The following is a 7,033-nucleotide window of genomic DNA, read 5'->3' as shown; positions in this document are numbered from 1 at the left end:
TGTGCTCAGCGGGGAGTCTGCTTAAGATTCCCTCTCTCCTTTCCCTCTCCCTCTTACCCTCCCCCTGTTCTCACGCTCTCGAAAGAAAGAAAGAAAGAAAGAAAGAAAGAAAGAAAGAAAGAAAGAAAGAAAGAAAGAAAGAAAGAAAGAAAGAAAGAAAGAAAGAAAGTGAGTAACAATTCAGTAAACATGTGCCTGCAGGACCTGGTACACACTGTCTTGCACTGTTGTTTATCTTTGTGTCTCAGCTAAATTAGAAGCTTCTTGGGGTCTGGAAATGTGGCCGTTTCGCCCTTGTAACCCGCTCTCTGCTTCGCCAGGGGGTGTTTATTTAGTCATCCTGCCCCACTCTGGGCGGATGAACTGTCCCAGTCACAGACTTACAAGATTTTCATCTCTTTTCCTAGGAAGTAGGCACCAGCTCCATTTCTCAAGGCAGCACGTCCTCTGCCCCCTCTTGTCCCTCCCACCCCTGGGAGCAACCTCAGGTGTTACCCCGCCACGCTTGGGGTCCCCAGAGGGGCCACCCCCGGGGCCAGCGGTGGCTGGGATATGTGTAATGAGCCTCCCTAACCAGTAGAGGGCAGGCTTAACGTGAAACGCAGATACGAAGAATGGGTAGGATGACCCATCACCTATCACACAAACCAGGACACTTAGGAGCTGGCGTAATTATCACAGGACAGTAGCCGTGAGCAGGGATTGTCCCAGCCACACTGGGACAGCCGGCTGCCCCACCAGTGGGTCCAAGGGTCTGGCAGAGAGGAAGTGAGTGTTTCGAGGGAGGTGGGAACCCTGTGGCTGGGGCAGTTGGTTTACGCGGGCGCGACCTCCCTTCCGGGGCCTCCCCAGAGCTCACCATTGCCTGGGGGCCCGAAATAAGAGCGAGCACGTTGTCTGTAAATACTGACTCTGTGGAACAGCTTTTCTCCTGGGATTCATAGCTCTGCCTGTTCATTCTCTCGCCTCTCCTCAAGCCCGCGGTGGCGGGGGAGCAAGTGCACCGCTGATGGGGGCTCTTCGCGGGACAGTAAAATGCAGCCCAGCGTGTCCTGTGTCCGGAACAAGTCTGTGTGGGCGTCCCTGCCTGCGGTGCACACGGACGGGGGGTGCCTCGGGGTTGGGTGCTGTGCGGGGTGGGAGCTGACAGCCCCTCACAGGTTTGAGTTCCTGCTCCTCGCTGCACCTGACGGACAGGCCGGGCGGTGAGATGATCCCTTGCAGGTCCCAAGGGTCACTGCCCATCCGGGCGCCTAACTCAGGCTCAGGCAGCACTTCTCATCAGCCGGGATCTGGGCTCTGAGTTTGCAGCCTGACTCCTCACTCCATGGGGGAAGACCCCGCTCCCAGCTCAGAGTGACCCCCTGAGAACGTCGTGGTGACGAGGGTGTCTTTGACCTACTACAATACGAAGGGCAGAGACTGATGGAGCAAACTTTCTTACTTAAAATTTCACATTTGAACAACTTTGGAGAAAAACATAAGCGCAAAGATCTCTTTACCTTACCACAGAAATGTCCTACATGTTCTCCATGGCCTCATTTAGCGTTGTTTTAATCAAGAGAAAATCCACTTATCATTAATCATTTAAAGTATACAACTCAGGGGCACCTGGGTGGCTCAGTTCGTCAAGACTCTTGATTTCAGCTCAGGTCGTGATCTCAGGGTCATGAGTTCAAGCCCTTCGTGGGGCTCTGGGCTCAGCCGGAAGCCTGCTTGAGAGTTTCTCTCTCTCTCCCTCTGCCCCTCCCCCATGCTCTAAAAATACATAAATAAAGTATACAATTCAGTGGTTTTTAGTATATTTATTTAGTCATGTATAAAATTTCCCCCATAGCAATAATCATGAAACATAAACATCTTTCTGCTCTATATTCTTCATTATGCCTAATTTTATCCTATGTCTGTATTTCCATATGGTTGTCACATTTATTTTAAGTTGGGGAGAGAATAGTCTATCATGCCACTATACCTTCATTACCTGACCATTTTCTACTCACTGAACACCTAACCTTTCTACTTCTTAATGTATTAGCATTATTAATCATATTAATTTATTATATATATTATTAATTATTATATATCATTGTAGCAATTATAACTGGAATAATTTAAATCTGTAAGATATTATATAATTATTAGTTATAATAATTAATGCCACCATAAATATTATCGTACAGATAAATCTTTATTTTGAATCATTTCCTTAGGAATATTTTATATTCGGAGGTGTTGGAGTACTGAATAAAGGGATGGGATTCTTTTAAGGCTCTTAAATATACTTCTCCAGAAATCGGGACCTCTTCAATGAACTGAAGGGGCCAGCAATATTTGCAGTAGATGTAACATGGTGCAATGAAATAATTTTAAATTTCATTTTTTCAAATTAATTACTGGGGAACAAGCAAACTTTCCTCCACAGTGATTTTAAGTATCAAAAACAGTCTTCATGTGGTAGAACTACATTCCCCATGTCACAACACTGCTCAAAACTCACCTAAGCACCGTATTTCCATTTGATTCTGATCTAAGCGTAGCAGGTAAAAGATGCTAAATACGTATCAGTGGCTTTATGGCTTCTAAATCGAAATCACCATTTCCCCAGTGGAGCATCTTTATCTTGGGTATTGTGCGGTTTATTGATTTACTGATGCAGCTCCAAATTATTCACCCTTTTGGATCTCAGAGTGAAAATGGATCTGGGCCTTTAAGTACTTTTTCTTGCAGAGCTGGCCCCGAAGCTCCAGAGAGACACCACAGAAGGAAAATGGGTTTATTTGCTTCCTGGCCCCAGGGTGCGCACTCCGCAGGTTCCTGAGTGTGTGGGGATCCTCTAGTGCCAGGCTCCTAGCGCACCCACAGCGCCCCCAGCACCCAGCTCCTGCTGTGCCCAGCACCCAGCATCTCCCCCACCCTGTACTGGGTATCCCCCGCACCTTGCAGTTTTATAGCAGAGAGCCTCTAGTGCTCAAGACAATTCCCTGTGAATAGCTGTCCTCCACGCCGCAGAGGACACATTTCCACAAACTTCCACTACATGGCACCACCATAACGTCCCTACTATTCCGTGAGTGTGGATCGCAGTCTGGGATGGGAGATCTCAGCCCTGTGGTAGTAGTGACAGGCTCTTACATCTGCAATCCCCTGTTGTAGTTAGAAACTTTATAGTAAACGTCGCCCTTCTCTCCGATTCGGCCCAGACTGGTAGAGGTGTTCTCCCCTAGAGGAAACAACATATTTAGTTATCTGTACACACACCCTACACAGAATGGTTTTTTTAAGATTTTTATTTATTTATTTATTTGAGAGAGACACACAGAGAGAGAGAGAGAGAGAGAGAGAGAGAGAGAGCATGAGCAGGGGGAGAGGCAGAGGGAGAAGCAGCCTCCATAATCCCAGGACCCTGGGATCATGACCCGAGCTGAAGGCAGAGGCTTAACTGACGGAGTCACCCACGCGCCCCCAGGATTAGTTTTTCAGATCCTTTACAACACCTGAGAACGATTTTGACAAAGAAGCTGATGGGCCTCAGGCAGGGAGTGGCCCTTCCCTACCCCACTTCCATGGTTTTGTGGGGCTGCTCCTTTTCCTCGTCCCAGACTCCATTCTATTTTTAAAAAGCTCCCATCAGAGGAACTTCAGACTCTCTTTTCCAAGCTGTGAGTGCTAGGATTTGACGCCTCTGAGGGTTTCCATGACGACGCTCGGTGGCTACAATACCAAAACAAAACCCAGAGGACATGGTGCTTTTGCCTTTATTTTGTGGTCAGATTATCACCAATTTTAGCAGAGAAGGTTCAGTCCCCTTACCTCCTGCCTGTCTTACGTCTTCAGCTTTCCCCAGTAATGTGGATGGGTTAACAAGAGGCAAAGGGAGGGCTGCCTCTCACGATCCTCGTCCTCCCTCCCAGAGGCACGTCTTCCAACCCTGGCGAGAACACTTGGTGACCTCGTTCCAGTTATACAAGTTGCACTAGAATGATTCTTGGGCACAGTTGGCTCAAAATAGCTCCGTGCATCTGTGTGGTAAATAAGCTCCGTGTCAGGCTCACTTTCTTTTTTCCCCAAAGAAGAGATTCCAAAGACCAGCATCTGGGGCAGAGGCCGTGGGTTTCAGGGTTGGGACAGAGGACACGGAGGTATCTATCTCTCAGGAACACCAAATTCAGCTCCCAGATCCTCGTGTGGCACTCCTGCCTTCTGCTTGCCTTCCCCTGTGCTCCCCTGGGAAGCAGACCTCCCCGGGAAAGTTGTACCTGATGCTGACGTCATTGCACGAGGCACCATGTGCTTGGATGAGGAGCTGCAGTGGCCCCTTCTCACATCCTGTCCCCCTTCCAGCCCGAGCTGGAAAATCCCCAAGTATCTGCAGCACATTACAAGTTGTGACTGAGACTGGTTCAACTGAGGCTGGAGATAAGGTTTTATACCCAGCCTATTCACCGCTGGAATTGTTTCAACCTAGAGTCAATATCTATACTTCTTTTTAAAAAAGATTTTATTTATTTACTTGTCACAGAAGAAGAGAGAGAGCACAAGCTGGGGGAGTAGCAGAGGGAGAGGAAGAAGCAGACTCCTGTGGAGCCTGATGTGGGGCTCGATCCCAGGACCCCGGGATCATGACCGGAGCTGAAGGTAGACGCTCAACCAACCAAGCCACCCAGGCGCCCCAATATATACACTTCTTGATTGAAGGAAGAGAGCCAACTTTTACTGAGTAGCCATCATGTGCCAGACGCTGTGTGCAGCGCTGGCCTGTATGTCAAGATTCCCCGGGAGGCATTTGGCACAGTAGCCACAGGCACGAGTTCTGTCATTGGAAAGACCTGGACTTACACCCCAGTTGTCCTACTGACTAGCTAGCTGTGTAGACCTCAGTTTGTTCCTTACTTTACCCTGCCTCAGGTCCCTTCTCTGTAAATGGGAATAATAATAAATCGCCCCCCGTAAAGTTGCTACTAGGATTAAATAAGCTGATGTGTAGAAAGCATATTGTCTGGTGCTCATTAGATGTTCAATAAAGGTTAGTTAGTTAGAACTAGCAGGCCACACAATGCCTCTGTGATCCTGGGAGCATCTCGCGTGACAGACCATGGTTATGGAGAAAGTTTAAGTCCTTAAAAGGGAAAGTTCCAGAATTTATAAGCCCCAACATAGTAGCTCCGGGAACATTGGCTGGATCAATGAAAGGGCCAACATCTGTGTATCCTGGCGTTGGTCCGGGGCACAGAGATTTGTTTATTCTGTGCTTACAGTATGCACGGTGCTAGGCAACATACTCCATGACCTTAACGGAGTTTAAGATCTTGTTGTGGAGACAAAGCCAGCAAACAGAACATTTGTGAGCAATATAAGGCCAAACTGTATTTCTGGCAAAAGTGCGGCTGAGTGCCCACTCTGTTCTAGGCCCTGGATTAAAAGCATCACCTTATTCAAGTTTCCTTCATCCTATGAGGTAGATTTTAGGTCCCCATTTTATTTTTTATTTATTTATTTTTTATTATTTCTTTGAGAAAGAGAGAAACAGCATGAGAGGGGAGAGGGTCAGAGGGAGAAGCAGGCTCCCCGTCCAGCCGGGAGCCCGATGTGGGACTTGCCACGACCCGAGCTGAAGGCAGTGGCTTAACCAACTGAGCCACCCAGGCGCCCCAGGTCCCCATTTTAGAGGTGAAGAAACTGCCCCAGGACACACAGTCAGTAAGTCGCTGAGCCAGACTTGAACCCAGGCCTCCTGGGTCTTACGCCCTGCAGGAAACCTCCTCCCTGATAAAAGCAACCCCATCCTCTGGAGGAAGCTGGAGGTCAGAGAAGTCAAGTCACTTGTCTAAGGTCACCTAAATAGTAGGTGGCTGGGCTGGGATTTGCCTGCGGGTCCCTGTACCTCATGGTCTCAGGTGCTTCTGTTAGAACAGAGAAGGGCAAACGTGCATGACACGTCTGAAGGATCGGGCTTCTCGGCTCATGCCCCCCATTTGGTGAGGCGCCCACTGGGCCTCCTGAGAAGATGACACTGAGGCCCAGAGAAGCTCATTCCAGACCCCTGTCCTCGCTCTCAGTCCCACCCTGTGCCCAGGCTTACCCTCACCCACAAGCCCCCTCTAGTCCCACTGCCTATAAACCCTACTCATCCCTCGGGGCGCCTGGGTGGTGCAGTTGGTTGAGCTCCCCGGTTTTGGTTTCAGCTCAGGTCATGATCTCAGGGTTGTGAGATCGAGCCCCAAGTGGGGCTTCCTGACAGTGCAGAGTCTGCTTGAGATTCTCTCTCTCCCTTCCCCTGCTCGTGCTTCCTCTCTCTCTCTCTCTCAATAAATCAATAAAATCTAAAAAACAAACAAACCAAAAAGAAAAAACCCTACTCATCCTTCAAGATCTGTCTTCCCTGACCCCAGCTCTACTTGTGGGCCTGGCAGCTACTGGTCTGTGTTTTTGAGTATATAGTCTCCTTTTCCAGGCTTTCCAGGTCTGTCTCAGCAAGGAAAGCGCTTGTAAACGGTCAGGTAGTGCACTGCTGTCAATTATCGTCAGTTTCCATTCCTTGACTCCTGGTAGCACTCAGCTAACGTCTACTTGAAGAGGTGGAAAAATCAATGACTACTCCAGAGCACTAACAGCCCGCCAGGTGGGGATGTGCTGGGTACTTGGAGGAGGTAGGTGCCTCGTTCTGGCTTTGGTGCTCAGGAGCGCCCCCTCCTGGGTTCCAAGGGGAACTTAAGCAGTTTGGGCTCAGGGGCGCCAGCCAGAGCCACTGGGGAGCGCCGGGGCAGGGGGTCGGGCCCCCACTAAGGGAGCAGTGCCCGCCACTTTGCAAACCTCTCCTGGGGCCCCAGCATCTTGTCTATTTTTCCCACCTACTTTATGGAGGTGCCCAGCCTCCCAGGAGGAAAATAACGCTGACGAGTAAACAAAAAAGATTTTCCTATGCCCACCGGGAATGTGGAGAATCCTGTGAAAATTCCAGATGGCACCTACACACCAAGAAATTGTTAGAGAAACAGATGACATGCTCTGGACCCGTTTTCTTAGCTGATGGCAT

General features: G+C 49.2%; 1 long non-coding RNA gene across 1 annotated transcript; it reads right to left on the bottom strand.

The window, feature by feature from the left end:
* Positions 1–1,541: 1,541 nt before the first annotated feature.
* On the bottom strand, positions 1,542–3,909 carry LOC141374063 (uncharacterized). The gene is made up of 3 exons (XR_012380610.1): positions 3,811–3,909; positions 2,937–3,220; positions 1,542–1,758 (listed from the first exon to the last, which is right to left on the bottom strand). It is a non-coding gene; the product is annotated as an uncharacterized lncRNA (long non-coding RNA).
* Positions 3,910–7,033: the final 3,124 nt, after the last annotated feature.

Source organism: Callorhinus ursinus, unplaced genomic scaffold (genome assembly GCF_003265705.2).
Source record: "Callorhinus ursinus isolate GAN/ISIS: 27379988/994484 unplaced genomic scaffold, GSC_fseal_2.0 scaffold13, whole genome shotgun sequence".
Lineage (NCBI taxonomy): Eukaryota > Metazoa > Chordata > Mammalia > Carnivora > Otariidae > Callorhinus > Callorhinus ursinus.
Note: the sequence above shows the minus strand (reverse complement) of the source record. Positions and strands in the feature narration are given on the sequence as shown.